We start from the raw sequence: 13,459 nt of genomic DNA, 5'->3' as shown, positions 1-13,459 counted from the left end.
CACACTCTTCTTTCGATATCTATACACTACCTTTTTTTTATTTTTAGTGCTGAAAGTGTATATAAATATTTTGCTAGAAGACTAAAAAGAGAGTGGATATATGAATAAAAAAAAGGGTGTGAAAATCAATTCCAAAAAAAAACTATGAATACTTGAATGCACACCGGATTGTGTGAATTCTTCACAAGTGATCCACATCGTTCATTTATTTAAAATGTTTTTTAAATATTTTTAAAGAATTGTTGCACAAAGCTCAGGTTTGAAACCCCATGACTTCTTATTAGGGCTAAACATACTCCAAATTGTTAGGATAGGAGGTACGCACACAATCCACATAGTAATTTCAGAGAAAAACTCCCTTAGATATATATTTACACACAATATAAACAAAGATGAAAAAACTCTTTAGGGAACCAACGCGGTTCCTCTCCGGGAAGCCACAGTCCGGCTCCCCACGCTTGCCTCACCCTCTCTCTCACATTATATCACACTCTTAACCTTAATCAGGTTTACAAGCTATACATGTAAGGAACTCGGGTAAAATACACAAGACACCCAACACTATGAGAATCTCTTATAAAACCACCACTATGGGTGAACCCCAACACTAACATCATTAATACGTACATGGTGGGACCTTTTTTTTTTTGAACGGTAAAATCAAATTTTTATTAATCTTTAAAGTTATTATTACAAAGATTAATAAGACAATACGTGGTGGAATCTTCACTTCGATTCTCTGCCAATAATGATGTGGTGTGATTGACCAATAGCGCTAACAGTTGGGAGCGCAGACACCCTTCGATTTTGTAAAATAATACTCCCTCCGTCCCTAAATAAGTGTCCGGCGCGCAAAACTAAGCTTTACAAAACATGCATATTTTCTATTAAAAAATTTAATTTTTTTTTACAATCTAATAAAACTCATTGCTATCTATTGATTTGTAAAAAAAAATTAATTTTTTTAACAAAACAAATGCATCTTTTTGAAGGCCTAGTTTTGCGCGCCGGACACTTATTTAGGGACAGAGGGAGTATTAGATATTCCATTTCTTTGAAGCAGTGGATTCTAAGCCTTCAGTCAGCTTTTGAAAGCTTTTTTTTCTGAGAAATTGGGAATCATTGCCCAATTATGCTGGGTCATCTGGAAACAAAGGAATGATCGGATCTTTTCTAATACCCATCCAGACCCTTTGTGAGACCGATTAGGCAGGCTCTCGGAGTTCATGGGGAGTTTTTGGCGGCAACTTATTCAAAGGCGAACCGGCGCATACTATTGAGGACCGTAATGACCAGATTTGGCAACGCCCTCCTAACGATCGCTGGAAGTTCAACTATGATGGGGCCTATACAAAGTTATCAATATCGTTCCGTACCGGCTGGTACGTACCGATTTGAAAGAAAAATAGTACTCTAACCCTCTAATACCGTTCTGGCTCCAATATTGGCCCTTACCGGATAATACCGGAAATACCGGCCGAAATGTCGTTACCGGAAATTTCGTCCGAAATTTTGCAAAACAGAGAGTAAAAGAAGAAAATAGAGAAATGGAGGGGAGAAGAAAAAGAAGATGATCCGACGAGAGCTTGGTCTTCTCCTACAGTCCAGCGCAATCTTGCAGGCTGCAGCTGATCAATCACCGTCATGGGCGAGAGCTGATCGATCTATTCTAGTTGTTCCTGTACGTTTTTCTCTGTTGGTCTTCTCTGTTGTTTCTCGTGAGCTGAAATAGTTGTGGGATTTTGGAATCTGCATTTACTCTTTTTTTTAGAGAGAGAAGAAAGTGTGTTGGAACTTTGAAAACCGATGTATTGGAATGGAAACTAGTGGTTTTGGTTTGGGAAATTTTTAGGCTGGCCCAAAAAATTAGGTTCGGAATTAATTTAGTCCTGCACAATTATTTGTATTTTTTATTCCAATCATGCCTCTTCACGCGCATCAGCGCACGGAACTAGAGAGCATCTAGTATAGAAAAATTATCCAATGCTCCATGAACATTGGTGCATCATTAAAACATTGTTTAAATTTCAAAAAGTCATATCTTTTGTTGTAGATATTCATTTTAAAAAAAAATTATACTTTTGGAACCTATTCGAAGATATCTACTAAACAAGATCCATATTGAATATGAAATTATGTAAGATTAAAAAAATATCATTTACTATGAGAACTCTCTATGAGAACTGTTTTTATGAGAATTGTCTCCATGAGAAGTGTCTATGATAATTATTTCTATGAGAACTGTTCCTATGAGAATTATCTTTATGAGAACTATTTTAGACAAAAATATCCTTGGCTCTGTGAACTGGTTACGAGAACTGTCAATTCTCATAGTCAGTTCTATGAAAACTATGTGAAATGGCTATGTGAATGAAAAATACACAGTTCAAATAGTCTCAACACACATTAAAATACACAATTCTCATAGAAAATACATAGTTGTCATAAAAATACACAGTTCTCATGGACAATACTCAATTTTCAAAGAAAATACATAGTTCTCATAGATAGTTGTCATGGACAATACACAATTCTCATAAAAAAAATACACAATTCTTTTAGAAAAATACATGGTTCTTATAGACAGTTCTCATAAAAAAATACACAATTCTCATATATAATACACAGCTCTTACAGAAAATACACAGTTCTCATATAAAACACAAAATTCTCATATACAGTTCTCAGAGAAAAATTCACAATTCTCATAGAAAATACACAGTTCTTATGGATAAATACACAAATCTCCTAGAAAGTACTCATGATCTATGGTTACGAGAACTGAGACTATGAGAGCTATATTTTTAGAATCAATTCCTGAATCATATTATTTTGGACAAAAATACCATTGGATATGTGAACTGGCTATGAGAACTGCCAAGTCTCATATTCAGTTCTATGAGAACTACTCAGTTCTTATAGAGAACTACTCAGTTCTTATAGAGAACTGGCCTTGTGAGCTGAGCTATGAGAACTGGCTATATAAATTGTCAATTCTCATAGTCAGTTCTATGAGAACTGCTAGTTTTCATAGTCAATTATATGAAAATTGACTATGAGAAGTAATTGTTCTCATAGAGAAGCTTTGTAAACTGATTATGAGAATTAGACTATGTGAACTGGCTATATGAACTAAAAAATATATATTTCATATAGTCTTACCATACACTAAAATATACAGTTCTCATAAAAAATATATAGTTCTCATAGAAAATACACATTTCTAATAAACAATTCTCATGAACAATACACAGTTCTCATTGTCAGTTCTCATGAACAACACACAGTTCTTATAGAAAAATGCACAGTTCTCATAAAAAATATACACACGAATAAAAATTGAACAAAAATAAAAAGATAATCAAATCAAATATAGTTATAAATGTTCTCACCGTCATGTCTTCAAAAAAGTAATCAAATTAAAAAAAGTAATAGTTCATATAGGAAATAAATTGATTTAGAATTGAATTTTTAACTGTCAAGTCTCGTAAAAAAATACACACTTCTCATAGAAAATACATTTGTTTACATAGTCTCACCATACACTAAAATACATAGTTCTCATAGAAAAATACACAATTTTCATAGACAGTTCTCATGGATAATACACAGTTCTCATAGAAAATACATAATTCTCATAAACAATTTTCAAAAAAAAATACACAATTCTCATGTACAATACACGATTCTCATAGAAAAATACACCGTTCTCATAGACAAATACACAATTCTTGTGGACAATATATAGTTCTCATAGAAAATACACAGTTCTCATATACTGTTCTCAAAGACAAATACACAGTTCTCATAGAAAAATATACAGTTCTCATAAAAAAATACACACAAAAAAAAATTGAACAAAAAAAAAATCAAAATCAAATATGAGAGGTTGAAAATACATAAATTTGACATTTAACAAAAAAAACATCTACAAAAAATTGACTGCCATTGATGGATGGCCCAACATTCAACAAAAAAATCGACTGACATTCAACAAAATATCTAATCAACAAAGATTTCTACCCTTGCTCCGGCGTCTCCGGCGTGGATCTCAAAAAATTTGTGTTTTGAAATCCGAATCTCAAAAAATTTGGGTTCTAAAATTAGATCGGAGAAATACCAGTGGGCCTCCGTCTTGTACGTCGTCTTCATGTTCATGCTCCGACAAGAATCATGGGCAAAGCGATGATGAACTACGTACAGTTTGTGAAATTGAATTGAAACGGATCTAACAGTCGATCGGAATCGGAGAAGACGGCCGGAGTGGAGTTGATTCCAGGAGAATACGGATACGTGATCCTTACCCTCGTCCTCTACTGCTTCCTTAACAACTGGATGGCCGGACGAGTCCTCAAAGCACGCAAAAAGTATGCAACTTTCTTGATCTAAATCATATCAATGGTACTATTGATTTGATAATGAAAAATATCTTTATCCTATTGCATCAATTCAATAGAATACAGATCGATGTGAGAGAGAGAGAGAGAGAGAGAGAGAGGAAGTTTATCATCTTCAGAGGGAGAGGGAGGAGGAATGATGAGATTGAGTTGAAGATGCGGACTAAAATGGGCAAAAAAGTCATAAGTAACATATCCGAACCTATGCAGGCTTGGAAATAATATTCTGGGTTGGGATCAAACTAAGCCTAAAAATCAGGACCGGCCTCTAATTATCTATTTTGGTTGGGGTTTTAACTTTTAAGCCCACCGTTTGGGAAACATGCATTCACATCACATGCTTATTAATTTAATTATAAATTCACATGCTTGGGCCAAAGAATAGATAAATGCAATTAATTTATTTACCGATAAATTCAACAACTATTTTTTCTTCCTAACAACTCTATGCGCTTTCTTTATTTTTATGTGAATTTTGTTGTCTTAATATAGGTATTTTATAATGAATTGCATGGTCTGGAGAATTTTTTTGAATTATAATTATATATAATTATTATACATATTATAGTTGCGATAAATTCGAAACGGTACCCGATATTTGACCAGTACCGATATATACCGTACCAGTACATAAACCGATACCCTGACCGGTACGCTATTCAGAACTTTGGGCCTATAACCCCTCAGATAAGTCTGCTGCTTTTGCAATCTTGGTTAGAAATTCTGATGGAGCAGTGGTGGATATTAATCATGGGCAAATCAATGTCTCTTCAACTTTAGCAACAGAGGCATGGGCTGTTCGAATTGCTGCGGCTATGGCTTGGGGGAAGAAAGAAGCTATCATTGAGTCAGATTGCAAGGTTCTTGTAGACCGGTTGCAGCCAGACCATGCAAACACCAACTGGACTATCCAAGCTATAATTGATGATATTGTCTCCCTCTCTGTTAATGCTAATTGTTGGGAATGCCTTGTATTCTTTAGTCCCACATTGGTTAATTATGTTGTTCCCGTTTTTGTAGCCTATTATAAATAAGGCTTTTGGGGTACTTCTAAAAATTATCTTTTGGGCTTTCATATTGTGGCCTTTCTAGAGTTACGGATTATAGCCGGCTCTTTGTATCTCTTCTCCACGTTGGTTAGTGAATCCTCTCTCTCCTCGCCCGTGGACGTACCCAACTTGGGGAACCACGTATATCTTGTGTCTTTGTGATTTCTTGTTTAGTTTTCAATTTCTCGTTCTTAGCTTGCATTCATAGCGTTCGTTACAACAAACTGGTATCAAAGCCTTAGGTTGCAAAAACTAGGGTTTCGTTTCCGATTGTGGCTATGGCGGCTAAATTTGAGATTGCGAAGTTTGATGGGCAGAGCAGCAGTTTCAGTCTTTGGAGAGTAAAGATGAAGGCTTTGTTAACCCAACAAGGATTGCACAAGGCTTTGTCAGGCAAGACTAGTTCTGGAATTAAAGAGGAAGATTGGGATGATACGGATGCCAAAGCTCTGAGTTCTATTCAGTTGAGTCTGGCAGATGATGTTCTTCGCGAGGTGGAAGAAGAAACTTCAGCAGCAGGAATTTGGCTGAAGTTGGAAGGCATATATATGACGAAGTCGCTCACCAACAGGTTATATCTCAAACAACGTCTTTATACGTTTCGTATGCGAGAAGGTATACCTGTTAAAGATCATTTAGACGAGTTCAACCGTATTATTATGGATCTGAAAAATATTGATAGTAAAATTGAGGATGAGGACCAAGCCCTAATTTTGCTATGTTCTTTACCACTTTCGTATGAGCACTTTGTTACAACCCTATTGTATGGCAAAGACACGATATCCATGGAGGATGTTAAGGCCAGCCTATATTCGAAAGAATTGAGGAAAAAAGTGTCAGGTGAGGGTGATGCACATGCGGATGGTTTGTTTGTTAGGGGAAGAACAACAGAAAGGGTGGAGTCGAGTAATAGGGGAAGATCCAGATCATCAGGTAAGAAGAAGGGAAAGTGCAATTATTGCAAGAAACCCGGGCACTGGAAAAGTGACTGTTTAAAACTCAAGGAGAAGGAAAAAGAAGACCAGAAAGGGGGTAAAGTAATTGCTGGAATTGCTGAAAGTTCAGATGAGTCAGATAATGTGTTATCAGTTACAGAGGGCGATTCTCGCTTTAATACCGAGTGGGTTCTAGATTCTGGATGTTCATACCATATGTGTCCGCATAGAGAGTGGTTTTCTACTTATGAGGCGGTCAATGGTGGTACAGTTTTGATGGGCAACAACATGGCCTGTAAGACTGTTGGTTCAGGAACGATTCAGCTTAGGATGCATGACGGTATTGTTAGGACTTTATCTGAGGTTCGACATGTTCCGGATTTGAAGAAAAATCTTATATCCCTGGGTGCTCTTGATTCTCATGGTTGCAAATTCCTCGGTGAAGGTGGAGTTTTGAAAGTCTCAAGGGGTGCATTAGTACTGATGAAGGGTCAAAAGCGTGGTAACCTTTATACACTCCAGGGCAGTACAGTTTTAGGTGCTGCAGCAACGGTTGCTTCATCCAAGGTTTCAGATTCAGACTTGACTCGTTTGTGGCATATGCGCCTTGGGCATATGAGCGAGAGGGGGATGACAGTTTTGAGCAAACAGGGTTTGCTATGTGGCCAGAAAATTGAGAAACTGGATTTCTGTGAGCATTGTGTCTACGGCAAGCAGTGCAGGGTAAAATTCAGTACAGCTGTTCATCGCACCAAAGACACGGTGGATTATTTTCACTCGGATCTTTGGGGTCCCGCAGAGGTAACTTCTAAAGGTGGTTTTCGATATTTTATGAGTATTATCGATGATTTCTCTCGTAAAGTTTGGGTGTATATGTTGAAACATAAGAGTGACGCCTTTAATACATTCAAACAGTTTAAAACTTTGATTGAGAATCAGACTGGTAAGAAAATAAAACGTTTGAGAACTGATAATGGTATGGAGTTTTGTCTTGGCGAGTTTGATAGATTTTGCAGTGATGAGGGCATTGTGAGGCATCACACAGTGAGAAAAACCCCTCAGCAAAATGGTGTGGCTGAACGAATGAACAGGACTCTTTTGGAGAAGGCACGTTGTATGTTGTCCAATTCCGGATTGGGCAAAGAATTTTGGGCTGAAGCCGTTTCCACAACATGCTATTTGGTGAACAGGTCTCCGTCGACTGCTATTGAGTGTAAGACTCCGTTTGAGGTATGGTCAGGTCATCCGGCTGATTATTCTGTGTTGCGTGTTTTTGGGTGTCCAGCTTACGCTCATGTGAATGAAGGTAAACTGGAGCCACGGGCCAAGAAGTGTATTTTCTTGGGTTATGCAGCAGGTGTCAAAGGGTACAGGTTATGGTGCTCTGATGATTTGAAGTTTTTGATCAGTAGGGATGTGACTTTTGATGAAAATTATCTGATTAAGGGGTCTAAGCAGGTTGATGATACAGTTCAAGAACATAGTGTTCCAAAGCAGGTGGAGTTTTTGGGTGAATCTTCCGACTCAGGGAAGAAGCACATTGAGAAGCCAATTGAAGAGGAGTTCAAGAGTTCAGACACAAAGGTGATGCATTAGTTGAGCAACCACGCACTATTGCTAAAGATAGGCCAAGGAGGGAGATTCGGCCTCCTGAAAGGTATTCGGCTTATTCTGAGATGGTGGCCTATGCTTTATCAGTTGCTGAGACAGTTGAGTATGAAGAGCCTTCCAGCTATACGGAAGCTATTTTGAGCGCTGAGTCTGCACAGTGGTTTGTTGCTATGAATGAGGAGATTGAGTCTCTTCAGAAGAATCAGACATGGGAGTTAGTAGAACCGCTGAAAGGGAAGAGGATTGTTGGATGCAAGTGGATCTTCAAGCGCAAACCAGGTATTCCAGGGGTAGAAGACGCTCGGTTTAAAGCTCGGCTAGTGGCGAAAGGATACAGCCAGAAGGAGGGTGTTGACTACAATGAGGTATTTTCACCAGTTGTAAAACATAGTTCCATTCGCACTTTACTTGCTATTGTTGCATGTTATGATCTTGAGTTAGAGCAACTTGATGTCAAAACTGCGTTTTTGCACGGCGAGCTTGAGGAACAGATTTATATGCGTCAGCCTGAGGGATTTGTTGTTTCTGGTAAGGAGGATCACGTTTGTTTACTTCGTAAATCTTTGTATGGCCTCAAGCAATCCCCTAGGCAGTGGTATAAGCGGTTTGATACTTTTATGATAAGCCAGTCATATTCAAGAAGTGAGTATGACAGTTGTGTATATTTTCGAAAACTTCCAGATGGTTCATTTGTTTATCTACTGTTGTATGTTGATGATATGCTCATTGCTGCCAAGAGTGTGTCAGAAATCAACAGGTTGAAACAACAGTTAGGTGGTGAATTTGAGATGAAAGATTTGGGTGCGGCAAAACGTATTTTGGGTATGGAGATTTGCAGAGATCGAGTAGCTGGCAAATTATTTTTGAATCAGAAGTCTTATGTTCTTAAAGTACTTGAGCGCTTTGCCATGCAGAACTCGAAGCCAGTCAGTACCCCTTTGGCAGCACACTTTCGACTTTCAGCTGAGTTGTCACCACAGTCGGAGGATGAGGAGAAGTATATGTCTCAGGTTCCATATTCGTGCGCAGTTGGGAGCCTTATGTACGCCATGGTATGTACTCGTCCTGATATTTCACATGCAGTTAGTGTCGTTAGTCGTTATATGGGGCGTCCAGGAAAGGCACATTGGGAGGCTGTGAAATGGATACTACGGTATTTGTGCGGAACTGCAGGTGTTGGTCTATTGTTTGGGATTGTCAATTCTGGTGATCATGCTGTTGGTTATGTTGATTCGGATTTTGCCGGTGACCACGATAAGAGGAGGTCTCTGACAGGTTATGTCTTTACTCTGTCCGGAAGTGCCATTAGTTGGAAAGCTACTTTACAGGCTACAGTTGCGCTGTCTACAACAGAAGCGGAGTATATGGCCATTGCTGAAGCTGTGAAGGAGGCATTGTGGATGAGAGGTTTGCTTTGTGAGCTTGGTCTTGCACAGGGTGTGAGTTCAGTATTTTGTGATTCGCAGAGTGCTATACATTTGACTAAAAATCTGATGTATCATGAGAGGACTAAGCATATCGATGTCAGGTATCACTTCGTTCGGGATATCATCTCACAGAAGCAAGTTGAGGTGAAGAAAGTGGGTACGGCAGATAACCCAGCAGAAATGTTGACTAAACCGGTTCCGGTTGCCAAGTTCAAGCATTGCTTGGGCTTGCTTGGTATTTGCAGTTGATCGCCCCTCGGGGGCATTTGGCGAGTGAGAGGTTAGAAGGGGATAGCTATATTTGGTGATTTAGTTCGGTGGAATTCAAGTCAAGGTGGAGAATTGTTGGGAATGCCTTGTATTCTTTAGTCCCACATTGGTTAATTATGTTGTTCCCGTTTTTGTAGCCTATTATAAATAAGGCTTTTGGGGTACTTCTAAAAATTATCTTTTGGGCTTTCATATTGTGGCCTTTCTAGAGTTACGGATTATAGCCGGCTCTTTGTATCTCTTCTCCACGTTGGTTAGTGAATCCTCTCTCTCCTCGCCCGTGGACGTACCCAACTTGGGGAACCACGTATATCTTGTGTCTTTGTGATTTCTTGTTTAGTTTTCAATTTCTCGTTCTTAGCTTGCATTCATAGCGTTCGTTACAACACTAATTATGTATTCAGCTGGTGTAGTCGTAAAGTTAATAGTTGTGCCCACTGAATAGCTAGCAACAGTAGAATTGGACTCTTGTCTTTTATTTTCCCATGTAATATTCCATCTAAACTTTGCTCCTTGATCCGTTTGGATCTTTAATACAAGATCTGCCTTTCAAAAAAAAAAAAGTTGCTTCACTCACCAATCTGCACTTGGATATTCCTCCTAAGTCCTAATTAATATTCACTTCCAATTTGAAGATAGAAACCACTCTGGTGATGGCTTGTGAAATTTGGCCGGACCGATATTATATGGTCCACACCAATTTGTAACACTTCTGCATTTTTTATTCCACGGTTGAAATAAGCAAAGTTATCATCTTTTTCTTGCAAATTGATAATTCAATGTAAAATGATCATAAAGATAATAACTAGTCTAGTTAAGCAAAATAAAGAAGTTAACAATGTGTGATATAGGGATCTCTATGCGTCAATATTTTGTGCTCATCAACAGCCTCAAGACGGCGGTGGTGAAAATAATTTTTATCACTCCCGCTGCTCCAAGTTCTCTCCTCTTACCCTATTCGTCACATAGTTTAATTTGCCCTTTTTATCAAAACAGACTAGACAAACTTTTTTAGGGAAACCCAACCTAAATTTTCTCTTTTTGTGAAAAAATAAAGAAAGAAAGATGAAATCCGTTTTGTATGCCCAATTTCTCTCCAAAAAGAATGAACTAGTGCCGGTTTATTTTAAGGCTTGCAGCATTTGGATTGGATGATTTGGTAAGGAAAACAGAAAATTTTCACGGAATATACACATTTTGATTGAATCAAGTGATGAGAGATGAGAAGAAATATACAAAATATATTTTGATTGGGTTATTCTCTTTTCTCATCAAATTTCATCCTTCACAAAAAATGGCGGGATTTGATAAGAAAAAATCTTTTCTCATCACACCCTTTCTCGCAATAATAAGTTTTCTCTTCACCATCTACCTAGTTTGCAACATGGGTGAAAAAGGGAAATATTTCAATGAAAACAAATACATAACTATTTCCTTTTCACTTTTCTTTTTCACCTCCCTATTTTTCGTTGTTGGTTTGGATTCCTACCCAAGTCACATAATGCGCACGCTAGTGCGAGTGCAGAGCTACGATTGACAACGACTAAGTTTCCAACAAATTTTTCTTGCCTTGCTTTTTTCTCTCTAAAATCCATCAAATAAAAGCTACTTTTATTTATATTTTTGTATCATTTTCTTACAATACCAAACAAAAAGAAAATTACTAGTTTCCTCATCTCTGACTGGTGCCTCTTTCCTTCACAAGCAGCAAACATGATCCTCATCCCATGTTTAAAAAGACACTTCCTAGTTCTTCAATTGTAATTAGCCCAAAGGCTTGAAAAGAAAAGAATAGCAATCCAAAAGAACAAAAAAGAAATAAAATGTAAAAACATGTATCTAAGGGCTATATATGGATATGAGTACTACTATTTGCACCGACGGTTTCCGTAGGGAAACCATACCGACGGCCACGCTCGACCGTCTCCGGCAAATACATATATACACGAAAAAAGAGTGTTCAGATCAAGTACCCTACACACATCGGATGCCATTGATTCTCACGTTGGCCCCCTCGGTTTTTTTTTTTAAAATTTTTGGACGGCTCGGATTGGCCGTCCGGTGGCCGGAGACGGCCGCGCGTGGCCGTCGGTACGGTTTCCCTACGGAAACCGTCAGTGCAAATATCTTTTCCGATATGGATATACGCCATTGGCAAAGGGAATTGATTTTCACAGAATCACATTCCTCTTTTTTATATTCACACTACCTTTTTATATTTTAGCAAAACAAATGCATATATACTTTCAACAATAAAAAACGAAAACGAGAGTGTGAAAATTAATTTCTTTGGCAAAATTTGTCAACTACCCCAAAATCTAAGTTAGACGACTCGAAGGAAAAAAATTGAAGTATAAATAAAACAACTCACACTGAAATAATAGAAAATGCCTTTGACACTAATTCATATCAGAATGGCTTCTAGTAGACAAGATTTGGCCACAATGCATACTAAGACCAAACAAACTCAGGCTATAAAACTACAATTTCATCGCTAGCTTGAAACACAGAACCCCAAATAAGATACTTCCTGAACCCATCGAAGCATACATATATGCTTTAATGTTACAAGGAGGAAACAAGTGAGATTTGAAACCAACCCACAAAAATGACAAAATAAAGCAAAATATTATGCGTGAATCGCCTAGAATTGGATTCGTGGTATCTGTCATAAAGTGGTTCAATGCGTTCTTGATGCTTTTGGTTGCTCATTTTCGTGGGATCCCCGCTCTCTCTCTCTCTCTCTCTCTCTCTCTCTCTCTTCGCCAAGGGCTGGGGATCTTATTGATTGTTCAGAGCTGAAAACCCCATTAAATCAACTCAAGGAATTTCATGAAACCTCAAGTGCTCAATCTTCTAATTTGGATGTCACAGAAAAAGCCCCAAATATTGACTTCAAGCTACCTTGTTGATCAAGAAGCAGAACTCCAAATGCATTATTTAAGCCTTTTGATTTAATTATGGCATATTTCAAACCATATGAAAAAAATTCAACCTCAATTAATGTAGGCTTATATAGAAAAAAGAACCATACTTCATTGTGTTTTGCCTTTTCTTTCCCTAATAAAGAGAACAGAAAGCCTTAATGTAATAAGCTTCAGTTGAAAGACTTGAAATTTTGTATCTTACAAACTTTTTTTCCTAAATATAAATATAGTTTGTTGGTGTTATTAGACATATCTACTTTTTATTGTATATTAATTAGGATTAACGTTGTTGATCCATAAACCAAATTTCGTATTTTAACACAAGAAAGTTAAGTCCAAACAAGTCTAATTGACAAAACTCCAATTGATAATACCAATGATAAAAGATATTATTAAAGGAAATATAATTATATAGTTCTTAAAAATTCTAAAATATCTAGCTCTAAAAGTTCTAGAATATCCTTGTGAAAAATCTAAAGAGCCTTTGTATGAAAATATATTTTACTAGAGCCTTCCTTTAATTCTAAAATATCTAGCTCTAAAAGTTCTACAATATCCTTGTGAAAGATCTAAAGAGCCTTTGTATGAAAATATATTTTACTAGAGCCTTCCATGGAATAGTATAAATAGGGATATAGTTAATACTAGAGCCATTTTGTACCAAGCCAAAAAATATTTGAGTTCAAATGTAATACAAATATTCTCATTCCCCACTATTGTCTTTAGATTCTCTCTCTTCCAACAAAAGTATTTTAAGATCCGCAATACATATCCCGATACAATCTATACAATTGAAAAAATTAACCCACCAAATAAAAAATTCTCTTTTATTTTTTCTTCCTT

General features: G+C 37.3%; 1 protein-coding gene across 1 annotated transcript in view; it reads right to left on the bottom strand.

The window, feature by feature from the left end:
• The window catches only part of LOC131325422 (uncharacterized), a 42,695-nt gene that overhangs the window by 14,132 nt on the left and 15,104 nt on the right, over positions 1 to 13,459 (bottom strand). The gene's annotated exons all lie outside the window — the stretch shown is intronic.

The sequence above is a fragment of the Rhododendron vialii genome, chromosome 5a (genome assembly GCF_030253575.1).
Source record: "Rhododendron vialii isolate Sample 1 chromosome 5a, ASM3025357v1".
NCBI lineage: Eukaryota > Viridiplantae > Streptophyta > Magnoliopsida > Ericales > Ericaceae > Rhododendron > Rhododendron vialii.
This window is presented reverse-complemented; position numbering and strand designations above follow the sequence as displayed.